The sequence below is a fragment of the Pinus tabuliformis genome, chromosome 7, assembly GCF_031772625.1.
Source record: "Pinus tabuliformis cultivar Carrire ecotype Pingquan chromosome 7, CPIR1, whole genome shotgun sequence".
In the NCBI taxonomy this organism is placed as follows: Eukaryota; Viridiplantae; Streptophyta; class Pinopsida; order Pinales; family Pinaceae; genus Pinus; species Pinus tabuliformis.
In genome coordinates, this window is record NC_142293.1 from 599,291,481 (window position 1) to 599,318,741 (window position 27,261).

At 37.2% G+C, this 27,261-nt stretch overlaps 2 long non-coding RNA genes across 5 annotated transcripts; both read right to left on the minus strand.

Annotated features, from left to right (window-relative positions):
* On the minus strand, positions 1-25,810 carry LOC149248855 (uncharacterized). Of its 4 annotated transcripts, XR_016265786.1 has the most exons (16): positions 19,510-19,583; positions 19,083-19,410; positions 18,884-18,965; positions 18,390-18,469; positions 9,873-9,949; positions 9,502-9,762; positions 9,237-9,302; positions 9,107-9,139; positions 8,932-9,008; positions 8,197-8,464; positions 8,010-8,082; positions 7,315-7,910; positions 755-844; positions 456-646; positions 184-345; positions 1-93 (listed from the first exon to the last, which is right to left on the minus strand). It is a non-coding gene; the product is annotated as an uncharacterized LOC149248855 (long non-coding RNA). The 4 variants fall into 4 exon arrangements; XR_016265785.1 differs by lacking the exon at positions 18,390-18,469 and having other exon boundaries at positions 18,805-18,965; XR_016265787.1 differs by lacking the exons at positions 18,390-18,469; positions 18,884-18,965; positions 19,083-19,410; positions 19,510-19,583 and adding exons at positions 24,908-25,502; positions 25,603-25,810.
* On the minus strand, positions 19,663-23,468 carry LOC149248856 (uncharacterized). The gene is made up of 5 exons (XR_016265783.1): positions 23,374-23,468; positions 21,060-21,348; positions 20,847-20,969; positions 20,280-20,654; positions 19,663-19,749 (listed from the first exon to the last, which is right to left on the minus strand). It is a non-coding gene; the product is annotated as an uncharacterized LOC149248856 (long non-coding RNA).
* Positions 25,811-27,261: the final 1,451 nt, after the last annotated feature.

The following is a 27,261-nucleotide window of genomic DNA, read 5'->3' on the forward strand; positions in this document are numbered from 1 at the left end:
CACCTTTCTTTGAAATTGTTATATAAAAGGTGAGAGTCCATTTTGTATCACATATTCATGCTCTATAGAACAAGCCATTTCAGCCATCTCCACCTATAGCAGATAAAAAATAAGATATTATAATCATTCTATAAGTTATACTAAAGAGTTGATTGCAATAATTAATTGTAATAAAAAACACACCTTTCTTTGAAATTGTTATATAAATGGGGAGAGTCCATTTTGTATCACATATCATGCTCTCTAGAACCAGCCATCTCAGCCATCTCCACCTACAACACATCTCAGCCATCTCCACCTACAACACATCTCATCCATCTCCATCTACATCTCATCCATCTCCACCTACAGCAGATACAAAATAAAATATTAGAATCATTCTATAAGTTAAACTAGAAAGTTGAATGCGATACTTAATCATAATAAGAAAACTTGCCTTTTTTCTTCTTACACACCTTTCTTTGAGATTGTTATATAAAAGGGGAGAGTCCATTGTGTATCACATATTCATGCTCTCTAGAACAAGCCATCTCACACACCTTTCTTTGAAATTGTTATATAAAAGGGGAGAGTCCATTTTGTATCACATATTCATGCTCTCTAGAACAAGCCATCTCCACCTACAGCACATCTCAGCCATCTCCACCTACAGATGGTACAAAATAAGATATTAGAATCATTCTATAAGTTATACTAGAGAGTTGAATGCGATAATTAATTGTAATAAAAAAACACGCCTTTTTTTCTTACACACCTTTCTTTGAGATTGTTATATAAAAGGGGAGAGTCCATCTTGTATCACATATTCATGCTCTCTAGAACAAGCCATCTCAGCTATCTCCACCTACAGCAGATACAAAATAAGATCTTAGAATCATTTTATAAGTTATATTAGAGATTTGAATGCGATAACACACCTTTTTTTCTTACACACGTTTCTTTGAGATTGTTATATGAAAGGGGGGAGTCCATTTTATATCACATATTCATGCTCTCTAGAACAAGCCATATCCAATAGATACACAATAAAATATTTAGATTAGATACACAATAAAATATTAGATTTCTAATAAAAGTTGAACTAGATGTTGATTTGGGGTAGCATCGGATGTGCTCTAGCCATGAAAACTGGTGGAGAGGCTAAAGCACATGAGATCTCCAAGACCCAGAAATGGTTTGGGCAGATTCTAACCGGTTTGGGAGATATTAAAATAATTAATATTTTTAATGGAATTCCTAATTCTAAACTTAGGAAAAATAAAATATTAATGGGTATTAATATAAAACTGGGTTAGAAGGTTTCAAAAGTCATGGATCAAGCAAAATCTAACCTTAGCCGTTGATTAGAGATTTAATCTCAGTTGTTGAAGGACCAACAGGAAAAGTATAAGAAGAGGCTTGAGGGTCAATTAGAGAACATACTGAGGGAGACCAGTCAGTTCGATTTCTGGAGCGCGGTTAGCTGAGAAATTCGAACTAGTGGTCTGGAGAGTAGCAGGAGGCAACAAGTACGGAACAAAGAGTCGGGAACAGCACCAAGGGAATAGTGAAGAGGTTGGAGAGGCAGACGCAGAGCATCTCAGGCAAGCACAGAGGCTGCACACTGCGCAATCACTGGAGGGCCTGCGTGGGTGGAACAGAGAGGCCCAACGCAGACACAAAGAGGCAAGGGTTAACACAGAGGGTCTGGGAGCTACACAGAGGTTAGCCAGGCTGACACTGAGACTGGTGGAAGTGCTGAAGAATTTTCTTTCTGTTGGGTAAGCCAGTTTGGTACCCAGTTGTACTAAAGAATTGTTGAATAATAAAATCCTCCCTTGCTACACCGGTTTTCCCACATTGGGTTTTTCCGAGGACTGATTGTCCAAAATATTTGTGTCAATGTGTTAAATCTTGTGCATGTGTTTGTTTCTGTATTATGATGTGATATCTGCAGCAGAATTTATTTTAATGTTTACTGAAGGATTTTCATAAATAACTTATTGGGAAATAAGTAGGCAAAATAAATCAGTCGTTGCAGTGATAGAATTTTCACATGGTATCAGAGCAAGTAATCAGAGACAGGAAGGGAAAATCAATTATGAGTCGAGACCATGATGCAGAGGCATCTACGTCAGGAGACTCGCACAGATTTTTTGAAAATTGCACAAGAGAAAGTGATTTCAATTACTCTATGTTGGCTTTCAAGCTGGAAGAAGAAGTGGCTTGACTAGCTCCGCATCATTAGAGGTATGGTATATAGACAATGGGGCCTCTTGGCATATGACGGGAATCCAAGAATGTTTCTCAGATTATCGAGAGGAGAAGATGAACTTTCAGATCACCATGGGGAGCAAGGAAAAATGTACTCCAGTAGGGAGGGGTACCATAGTTTTTCAAACAGAAACAGGAGAGCAGTTCCATGCTACCAATGTGTTGCATGTACCAGAATTGGGGATGAACTTACTTTTCGTGTCGCAACTTCAAGGCAAAGGCTATAACGTTTTCTTCATCAAGGAGAAAGTTTACGTCAAACACCCGAGCTTGAAAAAAAAAGTGCGGATCAGGATCAAAAGTAATAGGTTGTACAGACTACAACTAGAATCACCAATGGCACTAATAGGTTGTCATGGAGACAAGGATTTGAATGAACTATGGCACAGAAAAATGGGACATTTGCACCATGGGGCTCTGAGAATTCTCAGGAGCACTATAACAGGAGTTCCGGATCTTAGTACGGAACGAGATGATGTATGCAGAGGATGTGCTCTAGGAAAGTATGCCAAGGCAACATTTCCTAGAAGTAAAAACAGGGCCAAGAGTGTACTAGGATTGATACACTCAGATATCTGCGGACCCATGTCCACTAAATCTCTTAGTGGTGTCAAGTACTTCCTTACCTTCATTGATGAACACTCAAGGAAAACTTGGATTTATTTTCTGAAAACCAAGGACGAGGTTTTCTGTCGATTCAAAGAGTTCAAGGCTCTGGTGGAGAATCTCACTGAGAAGAAACTAAAAGTTTTGCGCTCAGATAGTGGTGGGGAGTATGTCGATAAGGACTTCACTGATTTTTGCGCTAAGGAGGGCATCAGAAGAGAGTGGACAACTCCTTACAATCCAGAGCAGAATGGAGTAACAGAGAGAAAGAACAAGACTATTGTACAAGTAGCTAGAGCCATGATATATAATCAGGATATGCCAAAATTCTTGTGGGCAAAAGCATGCAACACAGCAGTCTATGTTCAGAATAGAACTCCTCATCGAGCATTAGGAAAGATTACTCCAGAGAAAGTCTTCACAGGGAAGACGCCTGAAGTTAGTCATTTCAATATATTTGGGAGCTTAGCATATTGTTGCATACCCGAGGAAAAGAGGAAGAAGCTAGATCAAACTGCAGAGAAAAGATATCTAGTGGGATATAGCGAAAACGCTAAGGAATACAGAATCTATCTTCCAGGGAGCAGGAAGGTAGTAGTTCGACGAGATGTGAAGTTCATGGAAGACAAGGCTTTCAAAAAAGCTCAAGAAACACCATCCGAGGAGCAGTCAAAATAAGAACCGTTGGTCAAACCTCTTCAACCAATGGAAGAAAAGAATTCTTCCTCGGGTTAGGAAGAATCACAAGATGAGGAGGAGCTAACAGAAGGACCTGCTAGCAGAGGAAGAATGAGCAGGGAACTTCGTCAGATTCTATGAGATGTAGAGGACTTCATCGGTGCGCCAATGGAAGAAAAGAATTCTTCCTCGAGTCAGGGAAAATCACAAGATGAGGAGGAGCTAACAGAAGCACCTGCTGGCAGAGGAAGAACGAGCAGGGAACTTCATCAGATTCTACGAGATGCAGAGGACTTCATTAGTAGCTCGAGATGGGGAGCCTGCCAGTTTTCAGGAGACAACTCAACATCAGGTTTGGCGAGATGTGATGGTAGAGGAGTACAACTCCATAATGGTGAACGATGTCTGGCAGGTAGTGCCAAGGCCTCAAGACAGATCAGTGGTAGGTTCGAGATGGATCTACAAGATTAAATACGCTGCAGATGATAGTATTGAGAAATACAAAGCCAGGTTTGTGGCTAAGGGGTATGCTCAGAAGGAAGGAATTGACTACGAAGAGACCTTTGCCCCAATAGCCAAGTATACATCTATTAGAACCATGATATCTCTTGCAGCACAGATGGGGTGGGAGATTCATCAAATGGATGTCAAAACCTCTTGCAGCACAGATGGGGTGGGAGATTCATCAGATCGTCAAAACGGCATTTCTAAACGGTGTGATAGAAGAAGAGGTATACATTGAACAACCAGAGGGCTTTGAGACACGTGAGAAGAAGTCTCATGTATGCAGATTGAAGAAAGCCTCGTATGGGCTGAAATAGACACCTAAAGTGTGGTATGGGCGAATCGATGGCTACTTGCAGAAAATGGGATTTGTCAAGAGTGACGCAAATCCAAATCTCTACTATCTGGTTGTAGAGAATGAGCCTCTAATCTTGGTATTATATGTGGATGATCTCTTCCTGACAAGATCATCCAGGCTCATAGGGGACTGCAAGAAGAATCTAGCCACAAAGTTCGACATGAAGGATTTGGGACAAATGCATTATTTCCTGGGGTTGGAAGTTTGGCAGCAAAAGGGGGAGATCTTCCTTGGGCAAGGGAGAAATGCTACAGAAATCCTAAAGAGATTCAGGATGGAGGATAGTAGACCCATGGCTACTCCAATGATAACCAACTGGAAGAAGATTGATGCATCAGAAGACAAAGATGTTGATCCCACCTTATAAAAGCAGCTCATAGGGTCCCTGATGTATCTGGTCAATACCAAACCAGACATTTGCTACGCTGTCAATACCCTCATTCAATTCATGGTGGAGCCGAAGAGGGCACACTGGGTCGCAGCCAAACATGTTCTCGGGAATTTACAGGGAACAGTCGATTATGGACTCTTGTACACCAGGGGTAAGGATATCAGATTGAGTGGGTTTACTAATGCAGATTGGGCAGGATGTTCAGTGGATCGGAAAAGAACCTTTGGGTATTGTTTCAACATTGGATCAGGAATGATCTCCTGGCGCAGTAGGAAACAAAAATATGTGGCTCTGAGCTCAGCTATGGCAGAATATATGGTCACAAGAATAGCTTCGTGCGAGGCTCTATGGCTTAGAAAACAGTTGGTGAACCTATTTAAAAGAAAGATGGAGGCGACCAGGATCATGTGTGATAATCAGAGTTGCATCAAGATCTTTGAAAATCTAGTGTTTCACGATCGATCAAAGAATATTGATATCTGGTGTCACTTTGTTAGAGATTGTGTCCAACGAGGAGCTGTACAGTTGAGCTACACTCCTACAGGAGAACAGGTGGCAGACATCCTTACCAAGGCCCTTGGAAGAACCAAGTTTGATTATTTCAGGGAGAAGATGGGGATGATAAAGAATCCATTTCAGTAGCAGAAATGGGTATGATGTTGCAGTGCAGTAGCAGTCAGCAGTAGCACGATGCAACATGATGAGGAGTTTTGCAGATGCAATGTTGGGAAGAAGGACCAGCAACAACACAGATGCAGAGGGAGTTGCAGTGCAGATGCAGTGTTGGGAAGATGGACCAGCAACAGCGCAGATGCAGAGGGAGTTGCAGTACAGATGTAGCAGTGGCAGTGATAGAGCCATGGGCAGCAGTACAAAGGATGTTGATCAGGGAGACCTAGTATCAGCACAGGGATTAGTGCCGGATAATCAGGGTGATGCTCAATGTGGAGTATTACTAGAGTAGAGTCCTCGCTAATAGGGAGTGTTGATTTGGGGTAGCATTGGATGTGCTCTAGCCATGAAAATCGGTGGAAAGGCTAAAGCACATGAGATCTCCAAGACCCAGAAATGGTTTGGGTGGATTCTAACAGCACAAAGGTTGGAGAGGTAGACGCAGAGCCTCTCAGGCAGACACAGAGGTTGCTGACTGCGCAGTCACTGGAGGGCCTGTGTGGGTGACGCAAAGAGGCCCAGTGCTGACGCAGAGGGTCTGGGAGCTACGCAGAGGTCAGCCAAGCTGACCCTGAGACTGGGGAAGTGCTGAAGAATTTTCTCTTTGTTGGGTAAGCCAGTTTGGCACCCAGTTGTACTGAAGAATTGCTGAATAATAAAATCCTCCCTTACTACACTGGTTTTCCCACATTGGATTTTTCCGAGGACTGATTGTCCAAAATATTTGTGTCGATGTATTAAATTGTGTGCACGTGTTTGTTTCTGTATTATGATGTGATATCTGCAACAAAATTTATTTTAATGTTTACTGAAGGATTTTCATAAATAACTTATCGGGAAATAAGTAGGCAAAATAAATCAGTCGTTGCAGTGACAGAATTTTCACACTAGAGAGTTTGAAGGCATGAACTTGTTATGAAACTTAGTTTGAGTCCATTTATATTCCATGTTATATCTCAAAAAAATATAAATTCATCCCATCTCCAATAGATACACAATAAAATATTAGATTTCTAATAAAAGTTAAACTAGAGAGTTTGAAACTTTGAAGGCATGAACTTGTTATGAAACTTAGTTTGAGTCCATTTATATTCCATGCTATATCTCAAAAAAAATATAAATTTTCTAAACTCGTTGTACTTCTCCTAGGAATAATAAAAGCATTGTTTTCATAAGAGGTATTTTTTTAGAAAATGAATCTAAGCATATCTAAACATATTGAACACTGAAAATCCTAGAGTCCACAAGGTGATAGTGTTGTATGTTAGCACAACAGTTGATTGGTTAAAGGGTCAGCATGTTTGCTTGCTCAACTTTACCCACCTCCTCTATAGGGCGGGTTGTGTGGGAGTGTGTGTGTGATGTGCAGCGAGAAAACATAACATGTTCAACTTTACCCACCTCCTCTATAGGGCACACATTGTGTGGGAGTGTGTGTATGATGTGCAACGAGAAAACATAACATGTTCAACTTTACCCACCTCCTCTATAGGGCACACATTGTGTGGGAGTGTGTGATGTGGAGCAAGAAAACATACAAATTTATAGATACCATTTGATGTATATGTCAAACAACTAATTGAGTATTATGTGGGAGTGTGGGAGTGTGTGTGAGATGTGGAGCAAGAAAACATAACATGCTCAACTTTATCCACCTCCTCTATAGGGCACACATTGTGTGGGAGTGTGTGTGTGATGTGGAGCAAGAAAACATACAAATTTAAAGATACCATTTGATGTATATGTCAAACAACTAATTGAGTAGTACTGCCCAAGAACTATACTAAAAGGAGAAATAGTTATGCAAACAAATAATAATAATCATACTTTGCTGAAAAACCACATGACTCACCCATTCTTTATGTTGCATTTGTATTGCCTGAGGTATCTTCTCCACTCGACCATCCCAGACTACAACTATTGTCACTCGCTAAACAAAGTAATATTATATATAAGATCACGTATAAACCACAAGAGAAATTGAATAACAAATATACAAGGCGATAAATTTATCATACACATACCTGCTTGCCCTTGACCCATTAAGGGATCATACTACCCTGAAGCCATAAATATGAGACCACATATAAAACATATAATAAATTGAGTAGAAAGCAAATGGAGTCACATACCTTCCACATCCTCTTCTCTAGGGCGTGTTTCCTTCATTTCCTTTTCCACACCCAACAAAGCAAACCAAGACCAAACTACAAAAAAACATGAAAAAAAAACCAAAACAACGAAAACATAGTACAACACACCCAACAAACAAAACCAAGACCAAACTAAAAAATACGAGAGAAAATTATTAAAAAAAAAGGAAAAAGAATACAACAGAAAGCATGGCCATGCTCGAACTCAACAAAACAAAACATGTAGACAAAAATAAAGAAAAAATTGCAAACATCCCCTCTGTTCATCATCTCTCCTGCAATGTGCTCTCCTTCACTGAAAGGAAAAAAAAATGGTTTAAAAGGTTAAAATACGCACAGTTAGTAATGTTAAGGATATTTCTAAACCAATAATTATTCATAATCGGAAACACACCTCTCGTGGAGTTTTTTATAACGATGGGCATTCTCTTGTTTTTCACTTGCTCATGCTCATCAAAACAAGCCATCTATAACAGATAAAAATAAGATATTGGAATCGTTATATAAGTTAAACACAATAATTAATGATATAGAACAGTCATAGAGTTGAACGCAAAAATTAATCATAATAAGAAACACACATTTCTTTGAAATTATTATATAAAAGGGAAGAGTCCATTTTGTATTTCACATATTCATGCTCTCTCGAACAAGCCATCTACATGCTCTCTGGAACAAGCCATCTACAATAGATACACAATAAAATATTAGATTTCTAATAAAAATTAATCATAATAAGAAACACACATTTCTTTGAAATTATTATATAAAAGGGAAGAGTCCATTTTGTATTTCACATATTCATGCTCTCTCGAACAAGCCATCTACATGCTCTCTGGAACAAGCCATCTACAATAGATACACAATAAAATATCAGATTTCTAATCAAAGTTAAACCAGAGAGTTTAAAAGCATGAACTTGTTATGCAACTTAGTTTCAGTCGATTTATATTCCATGCTATATAACCAAAACAAAAACAAAAAAAATTCTAAACTAGAGGTACTTCTACTAGGAATAATAGAATCTAGGCATATATAAACATATTGAACACCCAAAATCCTACGATCCACAATGCAATAGTGTTGACACTATTGTATCTTATCAGGATGGTTGATTAGTTGAAGGGTCAACAGGGCACGTTGTGTGGGGGTGTGTGTGCGATGTGGAGCAAAAAAACACACATTTAAAGATACAATTTGATGTATATGTCAAACCACTCATTGAGTAGTACTACCCTAGAACCATGCTAGAAGGACAAATACTCATGCAAACAAAGAATAATAATGCTATTATGCTATAAAACCACATGACTCACCCATACTTTATGTTGCATCTGCATTGCCTAAGGTATCTTCTCCAATTTATCATCCAAAACACAACTATAGTCACCCACTGCACAAAGTAATATTGTATATCAGATCATGAATAAACCACGAGAGAAATTAAATAACAAATATACAAAGCAATAAATTAATCATACACATACTTACTTGCCATTGACCCATTAACAAGATCATACTACCCTGAAAGCATTACAAACTGATAAATTGTTGCGCAAACAACAAATATTTCAGTGGATTAAAGCACAATATTATTATGTAGGAAAAAAATATGGCTCACCGACCATCTGTGTTGCGTTTGTAGAATGTCTAGGGCATATTCATCTGTGCTACGTTTGTAGAATGTCTATCATATTCACCACTTGACATTCATAGACTATACAACTATAGTCACTTAGTACACAAAGTAGATCAATATAGATGAGTATGAGGCCACATACAAAACATATAATAAATTAAATAGCAAGCAAATGAAGTCACGAAGTCACGAATTAGAAGAAGATAATTTTGAGTGAAGTGCATTGCTTATAATTAAGGTGATTCACCTTCATTTATGAATGATTACTTCCATCTCATCCCTTTCATTTTCTCTCCCTGTTGCCTTCCTTTCCTTTTGCACACCTAAAGGACAAAACCAAACACAAACTAAAAAAATGAGAAAAAAATGCAAAACAAAGAAAAATGAGCACAACACAAAACATTGCCATGCTCAAATTCAACAAAAACAAAACATGTAAACAACAACAAACAAAAAATTGCAAACTCCCCCTTTACGCATTATCTCTACTGCAATGTCCTCTCCTCCGCTGAAAGGAAAAAAAGTGGGGTGCATCAGATTAAAATGCAGACACAGATAGTAACGGTAAGCATATTTCAAAACCAATAATTATTCATAACAAGAAATATGGAAACATACCTCCTCTAAAGTCTGCTTTCTAATGATAAACACTCCATTTTGTATTCCACTTACTCAAGCTCACGAGAACAAGCTATCTATAGCAGATACATAATAAGATATTAGAATCATTATACAAGTTAAACTAGATAGTTGAATGCAATAATAAATCATAATATGAAACATACGTGTTTGAGTTTTGTTATATAGAAGGAAATAATCCATTATGTATTTCACATTTCATGCTCACTAGAATCATTATGAATTTCACGTATTCATGCACACTAGAATCAACCATCTGTAATAGATACAAAATAAAATATTAGAAATTTAATAAAAGTTAAACTAGAGAGTTAAGGCATGCACTTATCATCCAACTTAATTCCAATCCATTTATATTACCTGCTATATCTCAAAATATATAAATTTTCTAAACTAGATGTAATTCTACTAGGAATAATGGAGTTAATGTCATCATAAGAGAAATAATTCTTTTTGTAAGAGGTATCTAAGCATATTTAGACATATTCAACACCCAAAATCCTAGGGGCCACCGGGCAGTAGTGTTGTCTATTAGCACAATGGTTGATTGGTTGAAGGGTCAATATGCTTGCTTGCTCGACCTTACCATCCTCCTCCCTATAGGACATTGTGTTGTTAAATTATGCAACTAGGGTCAAATTCCACTTTGGATAGCTCATTTGATGGAGATAATTATTGCATTAAATTTCTCTTTTCGAGAGGACCAAAATCGGCCTAAAGATCACTCAAATCGCAGAAGGAGAAGTGTGTTTGAATTAAAGCCCGCACGTGCAAATTGTCAAGGTCAACTTCAACATCATGTAGACTCATGAAACCCAAACGACATGTCTATTCACCCTCATCGATTCATATAAATACAAGAGACCTTCATCCTCATTTGGCATCATCTCAACACACACAATCTTCTCTCCTCTTATTGGTTCGTACAGCTTACTGGGCATATCTTTTCTCTCACACATGTGGCAAGAAGGACGAATTTCAGCACAAATTACAGGGACGAAAATTTCATACTTTTGTTGTAGGTTTGACAAGCATTGACTAGGCACTTTGACCAATAGTTTGACTGCGATTTTTGGATAAAAATTTTGGTTTTGGAAGGCCGCATTGATTGGCACAAGAACCGAGGAATTCTAGGCACATTGATCGAGGTTGACCACAGACTTTAAGTTCAGAATTTGACCGAGTTTGACCGTTGATTTAGTGATTGTTTTGGCTGACTTTGACCCTCATTCAAGGCCGCATTTGACTACCTTTGACCGAACTATTGAAGAGTTGTTTTGACCATGGAAAGTTGACTAGTTGAGGCACATACTGTTGTTGTTCACTGTTGTTGACTAGGACAGATTTACACTTGAGTCGACTCTTGTTGACTCTCTCTCTTTTGTCTCTGATTTGGATAGCTGATTTGGATAGTTGAATGGATATTGGATATTGAAATTGATATTGGATGATGTACTCTCTCTCTGTTGAACATTTGAAGACAATCTAATAAGAAGAAGATTTGCAAGGGTTTTCCCCATAGTGGGTTTTGCCCTGGTCATTGACCAAATTTTGGTGTCTCTTGTCTCTTGGCTGTTTTTCATTGTGCATTTGTTTAATTGTTCTATCTACTATTGCTCTACTGTCATTGGATAATTTGAAGAAGTGAAATTGTTAAATTGGATGCTATTGGATATTGTTGAAGTGATAGTTGCAACATAGAACAAATTGATGAAAAATTAACATGGTATCATAGTTGAGGCGAAGACAAGCCCAAAAGACATAGAGCAAGAGCATCCACCTTCTAAGTAACTGATTAAAAGGGGAAAATCTTTTGGTAAAAATGTCTACCTCTTATTTCAAGGATAATGAAAAGCTAGCTAACTCATCTGGCTTTGCAGCATGGAAGACCAAAATCAACGTCACCTTAGATGAGTATGATGTCTTGGAGTACATGGAAGGAAAGATCTCACCACCACCAAAAAATGCTTCTCAAGCTATCAAGTCCAAGTATAAGAAAGGTGAGATTAAAGCTAAGAAGATCATTATTGATTCTTTAAGAGATCATTTACTTGTCTATATTTCATCCTTGAAGACTTCCAAAGAAATGTACGATAAGATTGTTGGCATGTATGAGGTAAACAATTTGAGTCATATAATGGAATTGAAAAATCAACTCAAGGAGTCTAAGTTGCATAAGGGAGAAACTGTACAATCCTTCTTCACAAGAATCACTAGGATCAGGGACAAACTCCAGACTACTCAAGAAATCATACCTGATAGGGAATTGGTGATGATTGCCCTTAATAGCCTTCCTTCATCATGGGATATGTTCATTACTTCTATCAGAAACAAGGAAAAGATCCCTTCTTTTGATGAGCTACTTGCTCTATGCAATCAAGAGGAAAGATTAATGATATCTAGAGGAAAAATTCAAAGGCCAAATGAAGGAGACCCCACTGCTTTCGCGGGTCAATGGAAGAAGAAGAACGTAAAGAAAGGAAAGGGAAAGCCATTCAAATCAAGAAGACCTCCTCAACCCAATCAAGATTCCAAGGACTCGAGAAGACGAAATAGAGATGTTGAATGCTACAATTGTCATCAAAAGGGTCATTATGCTCGAGATTGTCCCGAAAAGAGAGATGCTCCAAAAGGAAATTCTTCAAGGTCCTACAACAATAACCGTGGCTTCAACAACAATAGGTCATATGAAGGAAGAGGCAATAGAAGAAGGAATGAAAGAAGAGTCTCCCCCGATGATCGTGAAGATAGCTTTCATCCTCCAAAGAGGTCAAAGAACTCTAGGTATGAAGGCAATGCTACTAATCAATCTGAATATATTCTTATTTCTGCTTTATCAAGTTCATCTCCTCCGAATTCTTGGGACAGTTGGCTGGTTGATAGTGGAGCCTCTCACCATTTTTTTGGATATAAGGTGGTTCTCTCTAATTTGGTAGAGAGGGAAACCAATCTGAACATTATTCTTGGTGACAATACCACTCATCCCGTAAAGGGCTTTGGGTCTGTCAAATTTCATTTGAACTCTGGGGAATCTGTCTTGCTTCATGATGTATTATATGTGTCGGGATTGAAGAAGAATTTGGTTTCGATATCTGCTCCAGAGGATAAAGGAATGAGGGTTGCATTCATTAAAGGAAAAGTACTTACTTGGTCTATTGAATCCTACATGAGAAATGCCTTCACATTGGGATCTAGGGTTGAAGGACTCTATAGAGTCACTGGAAGACCTCTTCTAGCTATGGTCCATAATACAAATCTTCAAAGCGAGCTGTGGCACCGAAGGCTGGCCCATCTACACTATGATGCACTTCCAAAATTGAAGAAGTTGGTCTCTGGAATCCCTGATGTTCAAGCTCAACAAAATGGAGTATGCCCTGGGTGTGCAAGTGGAAAGAAGACAAGGGGACCATTCCCCTCCAACCAAAACAAGACGAAAGACATCCTTCATCTTATTCTTTCTGATATATGTGGTCCAATGCCCGTGCATTCACTTGGGGGTCATCTTTATTACATCACCTTCATCAACGATTTCTCGATGAAGACATGGATATACTATTCAAGGAGTTCAAAGCTTTTGTTGAAAATCATACAGGAAAGAAAATAAAGAGCTTCAATTCTGACATCGGCGAGGAATACATATCAAATGAATTTATAGACTTTCGCAAGAATGAAGGAATTAAGAAGGAGACCAATGTGCCCTACACCCCCGAGCAAAAATGGAGTGGCTGAGAGAAAGAACAGGTCCATTATAGAAGTTTCCCAAGCCATGCTCCATGATCAAAAGATGCCAAAGTTTCTTTGGGCTGAAGCAACAAACACAATGGCATATGTTCAAAACAGGTTTCCCCATCAAGCTTTGGACAATGAAACTCCAGAGGGAGTATTCACGGGTGTCAAGCCTGATATTGTTCATCTCCGGATTTTTGGCTGCCCCGTATACTTCCATGTGTCGAAGGACAAAAGAAACAAGCTAGAAGCTACAGGAAGGAAAGGTACGTTTGTTGGATATAGTGAAGATTCTAAAGCATTTAGAATATATATTTCTAGGTAAAGGAAGGTTGACATTAGCAGGGATGTAACATTCGATAAAGATGTTTCCCTTAGAAAAGCAAGGGACCTCCCTTCGCCTCCTACTCTTGAAGAGAAAAGTGATGATATGGATATCCTAGAAGGTCCTTCTTTGCCTAAATCCAAGAAGGACATCGTTGATGACCCTATGGAGCCTATGGACCCTTTGGATCCTCCTCCAAGTGATCCTCCTACCAGGAAAAGACCACTTTGGCTCAAAGACACACTACAGGATTCCAAGAAACATGTTGTTGCTCGTGGAACTTTCAGGGAAAGCAAGAAGCCATGCAGGTATCAAGCATATGTTGCAGCTATGAGCAATATGATTCAAGTTGAACCTAATACCTTTGAAGAAGTCATGAAGGAACAAGTCTGGAAGGATGCAATGGCCAAAGAATATGAGTCTATTATGAAAAATGATGTATGGGATATTGTGTCGAGACCAAAGGGAAGATATGTGGTAACCTCCAAATGGCTCTATAAGATCAAGCATGGGGCTGATGGAAGTATTGAAAATAAAAGGCAAGGTTCGTAGCCCGTGGATTCTCTCAAAAAGAGGGAGAAGATTACGATGATATATTTGCTCATGTGGCCTAATATACAACCATCTGTTCGATAGTAGCCCTTGCTGCAAGTCAGGGATGGACTCTTCATCAAATGGATGTGAAGATCGCATTCTTACATGGTTCGCTGCAAAAAGAAGTGTGCGTTGAACAACCTCCAAGATTTGAAGTTCATGATAAGAAGACTCATGTATGTCGATTGAGGAAAGCTCTCTATGGATTGAAGCAAGCCCCCCGTGCTTGGTATGCTCATATTGACAGTTACTTGACAAAGCTATGATTCACAAGGAGCAATGTTGATCCAAAACAATCCAAGGTATGCCTCTCATTTTGGTATATATGTCGATGACTTATTCATGACAGGTGCAGACCCTCTCATTCTAGAATATAAAAGGAAGTTGGCTTCCGAATTCGAGATGAAAGACCTTGATTTGATGCACTATTTCCTGGGACTAGAAGTATGGCAAAAGTAGGGTGATATTTTCCTTTCACAAAGAAAAATATGTCGAGATTTGGCGTGGTTGAGTGCAAGTCCTTGCCTACACCTATGGAGATGAATTTCAAGAAGTTGTGGAGAAGTTGTTGGACCGGACCTAGCAAACCCTTCTGAGTATAGACAATTGGTTGGTGCTCTGATGTTTCTCGTGAATACTCACCCTGACATATGTTTTGCAGTTAACACCTTGAGCCAGTTTATGACCGAGCCTCACCATGTACATTGGGTCACTGCCAAGCATGTATTGAGATATCTACATGCAACTATTAACAATAACCTTGGACTGAGATATGTCGCTAGAGACATAGACTACATGGATATACAAATACAGATTGGGTTGGAAATGTTGTAGACAGGAAGAGTACTTTCAAATGTTGTTTTAGTCTGGGATCCACCATGATATCATGGATGAGCAGGAAGCAGAAATCCATAGCCCTTAGCACTGTTGACGTCGAGAATATTGCAGCTAGTTGTTGATTTGGGGTAGCATCGGATGTGCTCTAGCCACGAAAATTGGTGGAGAGGCTAAGGCACATGAGATCTCCAATACCCAAGAAGGGTTTGGGTAGATTCTAAACAGTTTGGGAGATATTAAAATAATTAATATTTTCAATGGAGTCCCTAAGTCTAAACTTAGGGAAAATAAAATATTAATGTGTATTAATATAAAACTGTGTTAGAATGGTCCAAAAGACATGGATCAAGCCAGATCTAATCTTAACCGTTGATTAGGGACTTAATCTCGGTCGTTGATTTGTCAACGAGAAAAGTATAAGAGGAGGCTTGAGGGTCACTTGGAGAACACACAAGATTGATCAGTCATTCTATCTAGAGCGGGTTTGCTAAGAGAGATAGAATTAGTGATCAGTTGCAGCGAGGGGCAGTGAGTACGAGGCAGAGAGGCAGGGACAGTGCCGAGAGACCAGCGCAGAAGCAGAGAGAGGCAGACGCAGAGCTAGAGGGAGCCACGCAAAGGCAGCAGAGACTGCGCAGAACTAAAAGGGCCTGCATCATCCACGCAAAGGCTGCAGGAGAGGCTATGCAGAGCCTCAGTAGGCTGACACAGAGGGTTTCAGGCTGACGCAGAGGCCAGCAGGGCTGACGCTGAGCTTCAGATTGTGTTGGAGAGGGATTTCGTGGAGCAAGCTTTCTGAATACCTGTTTCCGAAGAGAGGTATTGCTGCCAGATTTTTTATCTCTATCGAGTTAGCCAATTTGGCACCCAGTGTACTCAGAAAGAACTACTTAATAATAAAACCCTCAGATAGTTGCACCAGTTTTCCCACATTGGGTTTTTTCGGGGACATTAGTCCAAAAATAACGGTGTCATTTGTGTGCTTGTTTTTGTTTCCTTCAGTTGATGATATGTAATGTGTTGAGCATGCACTTGTATTTATTTTCAGTATTTACATGGTAAATAACTTGTTAATTAAAAAAACAAGTAGGTAGGATAGAACAGTAAAGTGCATGGAGGGTTTCTAACTGATAGACTTAGAAACTTCAAAACTAGCCTTGTGAGTTGTGAGGCAGTTTGGTTGAGGAAGCACATAGAGATTATATATCATTTTATCCGAGACATGGTGCAGAGAGGAGCCGTAAAACTTCTTCAAATTTCGACAAATGAGAAGATAGTAGCCGACATCCTCACCAAGCCTTTACCGAAAGGGAAATTCTTGGTCTTTAGAGAGAAACTTGGACTAGTTGAGATGACCCTTTCAAATAAGGGTCCGAACTGATCAAGAACATTGAGCAGTGCTCTCCCCCCCTGATTGAGGTCCCAGGGTGTGGAATGGAGCTATAGGGCTCCTGGGGATTAGAGACCTATGACCGATAGGATGTTGAGACCTGGGATCTCCCCTAGTCAGAGTATGCCCCAGTATAGGATGTTGAGACCTGGGATCTCCCCTAGTCAGAGTATGCCCCCCCAGTTAGCATCCTGCCCACTCTATGGGATAACCTCTCCCATCTAGCCAATGGGTTGAGGGACTTAGGATAGAGTGTGATCCCTACCGCTTACAGTAGGTGGATCTCGCCCAAGTTGGTGGATGCATGTGTTCTACCATCTGACTCTTTAAGGTTAAGATGGATGATCAAGGACAATAGGGTGATCCTTACGATGATCCCACCTATTGTCAGGTACTTTGGGATAGAGTGTGATCCCTATGCTTGGGGTAGGTTGGTCTCGCCCATTGTCTTTGGTTCCAAGTGGTAGTTATAGCTCCCCGATGATGATAATGATGATGATTCCAAGTGGTGGCAGAGTCTCCCCGATGGTGATAGAGGCAGGGTGGTAGCTAGAGCTCCCCTGCAGCATTTCTTCTTCTTTAGATTTGAGAATTTTCAGCATGAGATGAGCAGAGACAAGCAGAGATGGTACATGATGACAGGATGATCGATAAACAAACACAATCTTCTCTCTCCATCTCTGATTGGTTTGTACAGCTTACTGGGCATATCATTTCTCTCACACGTGTGGCAAGAAGGACGAATTTTAGGACCGAAAATTTCAGATTTTTGTTGTAGGTTTGACCAGGGTTGACCAACAGTTTGATTGCATTTTTTGGGTAAAATTTTTGGTTTTGGAAGGCCGCATTGATTGGCACAGGAACCAAGGAATTATGGGCACATTGATCGAGGCTGACCACAGGGTTGACCGCAAACTTCAAGTGCAAAATTTGACCGAGTTTGACCGTTGATTTAGTGACTATTTTGGGCCGACTTTGACCCTCATTCAAGGTCGCATTTGAATTCCTTTGATCGAACTAATGAAGAGATGTTGACCATGGAAAGTTGACTGGTTAGGGCACATACTGCTAGTGTTGACTACTGTTGACTAGGACAGATTTACACTTGAGTTGACTCTCTCTCTTGTCTCTGATTTGGATAGTTGATTGGATATTGGATATTGAAATTGATATTGCATGATGTTCTCTCTCTCTTTGCTGAACATTTGAAGACAATCTAATAAGAAGAAGATTTGCAAAGGTTTTCCCCATAGTGGGTTTTGCCCTAGTCAATGACCAAATTTTGGTGTCTCTTGTCTCTTGGCTTTCATTGTGCATTTGTTTAATTGTTCCATCTAATCTTGCTCTATTGTCATTGGATAATTTGAAGAAGTGAAATTGTTAAATTGGACGCTATTGGATATTGTTGAAGTGATAGTTGCAGCATAGAACAAATTGATGAAAAATTAACATGTGGGGGTGTCTGTGTGATGTGGAGCAAGAAAGTATATAAATTTAAACATACCATTGATGTATATATCAAACCACTAATTGAGTGGTACTACCCAAGAACCATGCTAGAAGGAGAAAACATAGAGCAAACAAATAATAGTAACACTATTTTGCTAAAAACAACATGACTCACCCATCCTCTGTGTTGCATCTACATTGTCTAAGGTATCTTTTCGAGTCGACCATCCAAGACACAACAATTGTAGTCACTCACTACATAAATTAATATTATATATGAGATCACGAATAAACCACGAGAGCTTAAATAACAAATATACAAAACAATGAATTAACCATACACAAACCTGCCCTCCCTTAGCTAATATTATAATAGTGGCAATCATGAATGATAAGCCCTGAAGATGTGAATCCCAATATAACTTTTCCATTTCTTTAATATCAGAGTTCTAGGAAAAAACTTGAATCTCACACCCATGAAAAACATCATACTACCACAAAACCATGACAAAATGATAAATCAGTGTGGAAACAAAATATTTCAGTGTATTAGAGAACAATTGTATTCATAGGAGAAAAGTATGGCTCACCCATTCTCTTTCCCACATTCATGGTATGCCTAGTGCATCAAAGAACAATTGTATTTTGTAGGAGAAAAGTATGGCTCACCCATCCTTTGTCCCACATTCATAGTATGTCTAGTGCATCTTCACCACTTGATCTTTGTTGGTTGTACAATTGTAGTTGTTCACTACATAAAGAAGATCAATATAGTTGATTATGAGAGCATATATAAAACATATAATAAATTGAATAGCAAACAAATGGAGCTACAAATTAGCAAAAGATACTAGGCATGTTGACTCACCTTCATTAATAGGTAATAACCTTCATTTTCTTTGTTTGTTTCCTTCATTCCTTTTCCACACCCAACAAACGAAACCAAGACCAATTTATAAAAAACGTGGAAAAAAAACAAAGGAGAACGAGTAGAACAAATCCAATAAGCGAAACCAAGACCAAACTACAAAAAGTGAGGGAAAAATACAAAACAAAACAAAAGCAAAGGAAAACGAGTACAACAAAAAGCATGGCCATGCTGGACCTCAACAAAACAAAACATGTAGACAAGAACAAAGAAAAAATTCCAAACATCCCCTCTGCACATCATATCTTTTGCAATGTGTTGTCCTCCACTGAAAGGAAAAAAGTAGGTTGAATAAGGTAAAAATACACACAATTAGTAATGATAAGCGTATTTTAAAACCAATAATTATTTGTAACATGAAACGCACCTTGCTAGAGTTTGTTTTATAATGATGGACATTCCCTTTTGTATTCCACTTGCTCGTGCTCACGAGAATAAGCCATACCAGAGATACAAAATAAGATATTAGAATCATTATATAAGTTAAACTAGAGAGTTGAATGCAATAATTAATCGAATAAGAAACACACCTTTCTTTGAGATTGTTATATAAAAAGGGAGAGTCCATTTTGTATTTCACATATTCATGCTCTCTTGAACAAGCCATCTGCAACAGATACACAATAACATATTAGATTTATAATAAAAGTTAAATTGGAGAGTTTGAAGGCATGAACTTGTTATACAACTTAGTTCGAGTTGATTTATATTCCATGCTATATCTCAAAAAAATATAAATTTTCTAAACTAGATGTACTTCTACTCAGAATAATGCAAGCATCGTTTTCATAAGAGGTCATTTTTTTCGAAAAATGAATCTAAGCATATCTAAACATATTGAACACCCAAAATCCTTGGGTCCACAAGGCGGTAGCATTGTATGCTAGCACGATATTAGATTGATTGAAGGGTTAGTATGTTTGCTTGCTCAACCTTACCCACGCCCTCTACAGGGCACATTGTGTGGGAGTGTCTTTATGATGTGAAGCAAGAAAACATGCAAATTTAAAGATACCATTTGATATATATGTCAAACCAATAATTGAGTAGCATTACCCAAGAACCATGTTAGAAGAAGAAATAGTCTTGCAAACAAATAATAATAATACTATTTTGTTGTAAAACCACATGACTCACCCATCATCTATGTTGCATCTGCATTGCTTAAGGTATCTTCTCCACTAGACCATCCCAAACACTACAATTGTAGTCACTCACTGCACAAAGCAATATTATATATGAGATCACCAATAAACCACAAGAGAAATTGAATAACAAATATACAGAGTGATAAATTAGTCATACACATACCTACTTTCCCTTGAGCCATTAACAAGATCATACTACCTTGAAGCTAAGACAAAACAATAAATCGTTGTGCAAACAACAAATATTTCAGCGGATTAAAACACTACTAATATGTAGGAAAAAAATATCCCTCACTGATCATCTGCATTGTGTTTGTAGAATCTCTAAAGTATCTTCACCACTTGACCTTCATTGACTATACAACTGTAGTCATTCAGTACACAAAGCAGATCAATATAGTTGAGTATGAAACCACATATAAAACATATCTTAAATTGAATAGCAAGCAAATGAAGACATGAATTAGCAAAAGATAATTATGAATGAAGTGCATTACATATAGTTAAGGTGATTCACTTTCATTTATGAATGATAATTATGAATGAAGTGTATTACATATAGTTAAGGTGATTCACTTTCATTTATGAATGATAACCTCCATCTCATCCAGAGTTCGTTTTATAATGATAGACGCTCCAATTTGTATTCCACTTACTCGTGCTCACTAGAACAAGCCATCTATAATAGATACATAAAAAGATATTAGAATCGTTATATAAGTTAAACTGGAAAGTTGAACGCAACAATCAATCATAATATGAAACATACCTATCTTTGACTTTTGTTATATGAAGGGGGGTAATCCATTTTGAATTCCACATATTAATGCTCACTGGAATCAACACTCCATTTTGTATTCCACTTACTCGTGCTCACGAGAACAACCCATCTATAATAGATACATAAAAAGATATTATAATCGTTATATAAGTTAAACTGGAAAGTTGAACGCAACAATCAATCATAATATGAAACATACCTATCTTTCACTTTTGTTATATGATGGGGGATAATCCAATTTGAATTCCACATATTAATGCTCACTGGATTCAACCATCTGCAGTAGATACACAATAAAATATTAAAATTCTAACAAAATTTAAACTAGAGAGTTGAAGGCATGAACTTGTCATCCAACTTAATTCCCTTCGACTTATATTTCATGCCATATCTCAAAACATATAAATTTTCTAAACTAGATGTAATTATACTACGAATAATGCAATCAATGTTATCATAATAGAAATCATTCTTATTGTAAGAGGTATTCTAAGCATATTTAAACATATTGAACACCAACAATCCTAGGGGCCACAAGGCGGTAGTGTTGTTTATTAGCACAATGGTTGATTGGTTGAAGGGTAAGTATGCTTCCTTAGTACCAGTGTTGCGGGGGAGCGCCCCCCCCCCCCCCTCGCTCCCGCTCCCGATCCGCGCTCCGGGCGGGAGCGGGTCGGGAGCGCGCTCCCGAAATCGCTTCCGATTTCGGGAGCGCGCTCCCTAAAAAAAATTTCGCTCCCTGCCTTTTCGGGAGCGTTTTCTGGAGCGTTTTGCCTTTTTTGCATTTTTTTTTGTAGTAATGTTCGAAATGCAATTTTTTTTGAAATAAACAAATAGTTTTTGAGTGGGGCAACTTAATGATCAAGTCTAGGCCCTAGTATTGATATGCTATTCATGGTAATGTTAAATTCTTAAAGTAAAAGTGACATTTTCTTTAATTTTCATTTTCATCCTTTTACTTAAATTTTTAACATTACCATGAAATGACTCAGGATGTTTGAGAGTGGTTTCGTCCTCATTGGATTTCATATGGAGAAAGTAGAATTTTAGATTTCATTCAAAATCCAGCAGAGTTATCAGTTTTTCAGGATTTCAGGATTGGGGGATTGCAATGTTTCCATTGAATTTTGTCATGTATTAGGGTATGGAACTCATATTTAATCAAGAGTACCAATCCCTCTATGTACCTTGATGTTAGTGACATTGGTTGTCGAACTCCTCTATCATGACCCTTCTAAAAATGTACGCATCACTCAAACAAAATCTTGACTTGACATGCTATGCTTTTTCTATCTTATGTTAATGCTTAGAGGGTGATATTAATGACAAAGATCCCTATACAGATACAAAGGTAATGACAAAGATACCTCTGGATATTAATGCTTGGAGGGTGATATTAATGACAAAGATCTTGATTTTGCAACAAGACTAAAAAATTAGACATTTCTCGTGGTGGCAAGAGGCCCAAGCATAAGAAATAGATAATAGATGTACTTCTCTTCTCTAGTTTCTAGTAGCTTTTATAACTATTGACTCTTTCATATTTATTATGATATTTTTTAAACAATATATGACAATTTAAGTTTGAAGTTGGCAATTATAACTCATTAGTAATGAATTATGAATATGATGCTTCATGAAAGTTGAAAGTTGTTTCATTTCGTTTCATTTTATAACATTTCATTTCATGTTAGATATTATTTGTTGTAATGGTTACACTTAGCTTACAAGTACAACTTTGGTGATCAATGATGATAAATGTTATATATTGAATTTTGAAAGCTTGAAACTTTAAGATTGATGAATCATGAGACTCAATATGTTGTATGTTACTATGTTACTAACTTGCGGACGTGGTTGATGAAGATTATAACTTCTATATGATTGTTGTTATATGGTTCAATCTATGCTTTTTTATGTTTTTTATATCTAATTCATCATTCTACATGTTTTTGTTGACATATATGTATCAAAAATTAAAAAATTAAAAAATATATATATTTTTAAAAAATCGCTCCGGGATTCGCTCCCAAACCGGGAGCTTCTGAAAATGGTCGCTCCCGCTCCCGCTCCCAAGTAACATAGTTCCTTACTCAACCTTACCATCCTCCTCTCTAAGGAAAGTTTTGTCGGAGTGTGTGTGTGATGTGGAGCAAGAAAGCATATAAATCTAAAAATACCATTTGATGTATATGTCAAACCACTAATTGAGTGGTAATACTCGAGAATTATGTCAGTTGGAGAAAAAGTCAAACAAACGAATAATAATAACACAATTTTGTTGGAAAACAACACGACTCACCCATCCTCTTTTGAGATTGTTATATAAAAGGGGAGAGTCCATTTTGTATTTCACATATTCATGCTCTCTAGAATAAGCCATCTCCATGCTTCCTTACTCAACCTTAACATCCTCCTCTCTAAGGCAAGTTTTGTTAGTGTGTGCGTGTGATGTGGAGCAAGAAAGCATATAAATCTAAAAATACCATTTGATGTATATGCCAAACCACTAATTGAGTGGTAATACTCGAGAATTATGTCAATTGGAGAAAAAGTCAAACAAACGAATAATAATAACACTATTTTGTTGGAAAACAACACGACTCACCCATCCTCTTTTGAGATTGTTATATAAAAGGGGAGAGTCCATTTTGTATTTCACATATTCATGCTCTCTAGAAGAAGCCATCTCCACCTACAACAAATACAAAATGAGATTTTAGAATCATTATATAAGTTATACTAGAGAGTTGAATGCAATAATTAATTGTAATAAAAAACACACATTTCTTTGAGATTGTTATATAAAAGTGGAGAGTGCATTTTGTATTTCACATATTCATGCTCTCTGGAGCAAGCCATCTCCAATAGATACACAATAAAATATTAGATTTCTAATAAAAGTTAAAACTAGAAAGTTTGAAGGCATGAACTTGTTATGCAACTTAGTTTGAGTCCATTTATATTCCATGCTATATCTCAAAAAAAATATAAATCCATCTCCAATAGATACACAATAAAATATTAGATTTCTAATAAAAGTTAAACTCTTAAACTAGAGAGTTTGAAGGCATGAACTTGTTATGCAACTTAGTTTGAGTCCATTTATATTCCATACTATATCTCAAAAAAATATAAATTTTCTAAACTCGTTGTACTTCTACTATGAGTCCATTTATATTCCATACTATATCTCAAAAAAATATAGATTTTCTAAACTCGTTGTACTTCTACTAGGAATAATAGAAGCATTGTTTTCATTATGCAACTTAGTTTGAGTCCATTTATTTTCCATTCTATATCTCAAAAAAATATTTATTTTCTAAACTCATTGTACTTCTACTAGGAATAATACAAGCATTGTTTTCATAGGAGGTATTCTTTTTCATAAGAGGTATTCTTTTTCAGAATTATGAACACTGAAAATCCTAGGGTCTAAAAGGTGATAGTGTTGTATGTTATCACAATGGTTGATTGGTTGAAGGGTCAAGCATTGTTTTCATAAGAGGTATTCTTTTTCAGAATTATGAACACTGAAAATCCTAGGGTCTAAAAGGTGATAGTGTTGTATGTTATCACAATGGTTGATTGGTTGAAGGGTCAGCATGCTTTCTTGCTCAACTTTACCCACCTCCTCTATAGGGCACGTTGTGTGGGAGTGTGTGTGTGTGTGATGTGGAGCAAGAAAACATACAAATTTAAAGATACCATTTGACGTATATGTCAAACCACTAATTGAGTAGTACTACCCAAAAACCATACTAAAAGGAGAAATAGTTGTGCAAACAAATAATAATAATAATAATCATACTTTGTTGAGAAACCACATGACTCACCCATTCTCTATGTTGCATCTATATTGCCTAAGGTATCTTCTCCACTCGACCATCCCAGACTACAACTATTGTCACTCGCTGCACAAAGTAAAATTATATATAAGATCATGTATAAACCATGAAAGAAATTGAATAACAAATATACAAAGCGATAAATTTATCATACACATACCTGCTTGCCCTTGACCCATTAACAAGATCATACTACCCTGAAGCCATAAATATGAGACCACATATAAAACATATAATAAATTGAATAGCAAGCAAATTGAGTCACATACCTTCCACATCCTCTTCTCTAGGGCGTGTTTCCTTCATTTAATTTTCCATACCCAACAAAGGAAAACCAAAACCAAACTACAAAAAAAATGGAAAAAACCAAAACAAAGAAAATCGAGTACAACACACCCAACAAACAAAACCAAGACCAAACTACAAAAAACAAGAGAAAAAACAACAAAACAAAGGAAAAAGAATACAACAAAAAGCATGGCCATGCTCGAACTCAACAAAACAAAACATGTAGACAAGAATAAAGAAAAAATTGCAAACATCCCCTATGTTCATCATCTCTCCTGCAATGTGCACTCCTCCGCTGAAAGAAAGAAAAAAGTGTTTTAATAAGGTTAAAATACACACAATTAGTAATGGTAAGGATATTCAAAACCAATAATTATTCATAATTGGAAACACACCTCCCATAGAGTTCGTTTTATAACAATGGGCATTCTCTTGTTTTCCACTTGCTTGTGCTCATCAAAACAAGCCATTTATAACAGATAAAAAATAAGATATTAGAATCGTTATATAAGTTAAACGCAATAATTAACGATATAGAATAGCTATAGAGTTGAACACAAAAATTAATAATAATAAGAAACACACCTTTCTTTGAGATTATTATATAGAAGGGCAATCCATTTTGTATTTCACGTATTCATGCTCTCTGGAACAAGCCATCTACAATAGATACACAATAAAATATTAGATTTCTAATAAAAATTAAACCAAAGAGTTTGAAAGCATGAACTTGTTATGCAACTTAGTTTCAGTCGATTTATATTCCATGCTATATAACAAAAAAACATTAAATTCTAAACTAGATGTACTTCTACTAGGAATAATAGAAAATTTATTTTATGCTATATAACAAAAAAACATTAATTTTAAACTAGATGAAATTCTACTAGGAATAATAGAAAAATTATTTTCATAAGAGGCGATTTTTTCGAAAAAAGGAATCTAAGCATATATAAACATATTGAACACCCAAAATCCTACGGTCCACAAGGCAATAGTGTTATATCTTAACAAGATGGTTGATTAGTTGAAGGGTCAATAGGGCACATTGTGTGGGGGTGTGCGTGTGATGTGAAGAAAAAAACATACAAATTTAAAGATACATATATGTCAAACCACTCATTGAGTAGTACTACCCTAGAACCATGTTAGAAGGACAAATAGTCATGCAAACAAAGAATAATAATGTTATTATGCTGGAAAACCACATGACTCACCCATCCTTTATGTTGCATCTACATTGCCTAAGATATCTTCTCCAATTGATCATCCAAAACACAATTATAATCACTCACTGCACAAAGTAATATTGTATATAAGATCATGAATAAACCACAGGACAAAATTAAAATTAAATAACAAATATACAAAGCGATAAATTAACCATACACATACTTACTTGCCCTTGACCCATTAACAAGATCATACTACCATGAAAGCATTACAAACCAATAAATCGTTGCACAAACAACAAATATTTCAGTGGATTAAAGCACAATATTATTATGTAGGAAAAAAATATGGCTCACCAATCGTATGTGTTGTGTTTGTAGAATTTCTAGGGTGTATTCACCACTTGACCTTCATAGCTTAGTACACAAAGCAGATCAATATAGTTGAGTATGAGGCCACATATAAAACATATAATAAATTGCATAACAAGCAAATGAAGTCACGCATTAAAAAAAGATAGTTTTGAGTGAAGTGCATTGCTTATAGTTAAAGTGATTCACTTTCATTTATGAATGATTACCTCCATCTCATCCCTTTCATTTTCTCTCCCTGTTGTTGGCTTCCTTTCCTTTCGCACACCTAAAAAACAAAACCAAAACCAAACTAAAAAAATGAGAAAAAATACAAAACAAAGAAAAATGAGTACAACACAAAGCACGGTCATGCTCAAACTCAACAAAAACAAAGCATGTAAACAACAACAAACAAAAAATTGCAAACTCCCACTTTGCACATTATCTCTACTGCAATGTCCTCTCCTCTGCTGAAAGGAAAAAAGGTGGGGTGCATCAAGTTAAAATGCAAACACAGATAGTAACGGT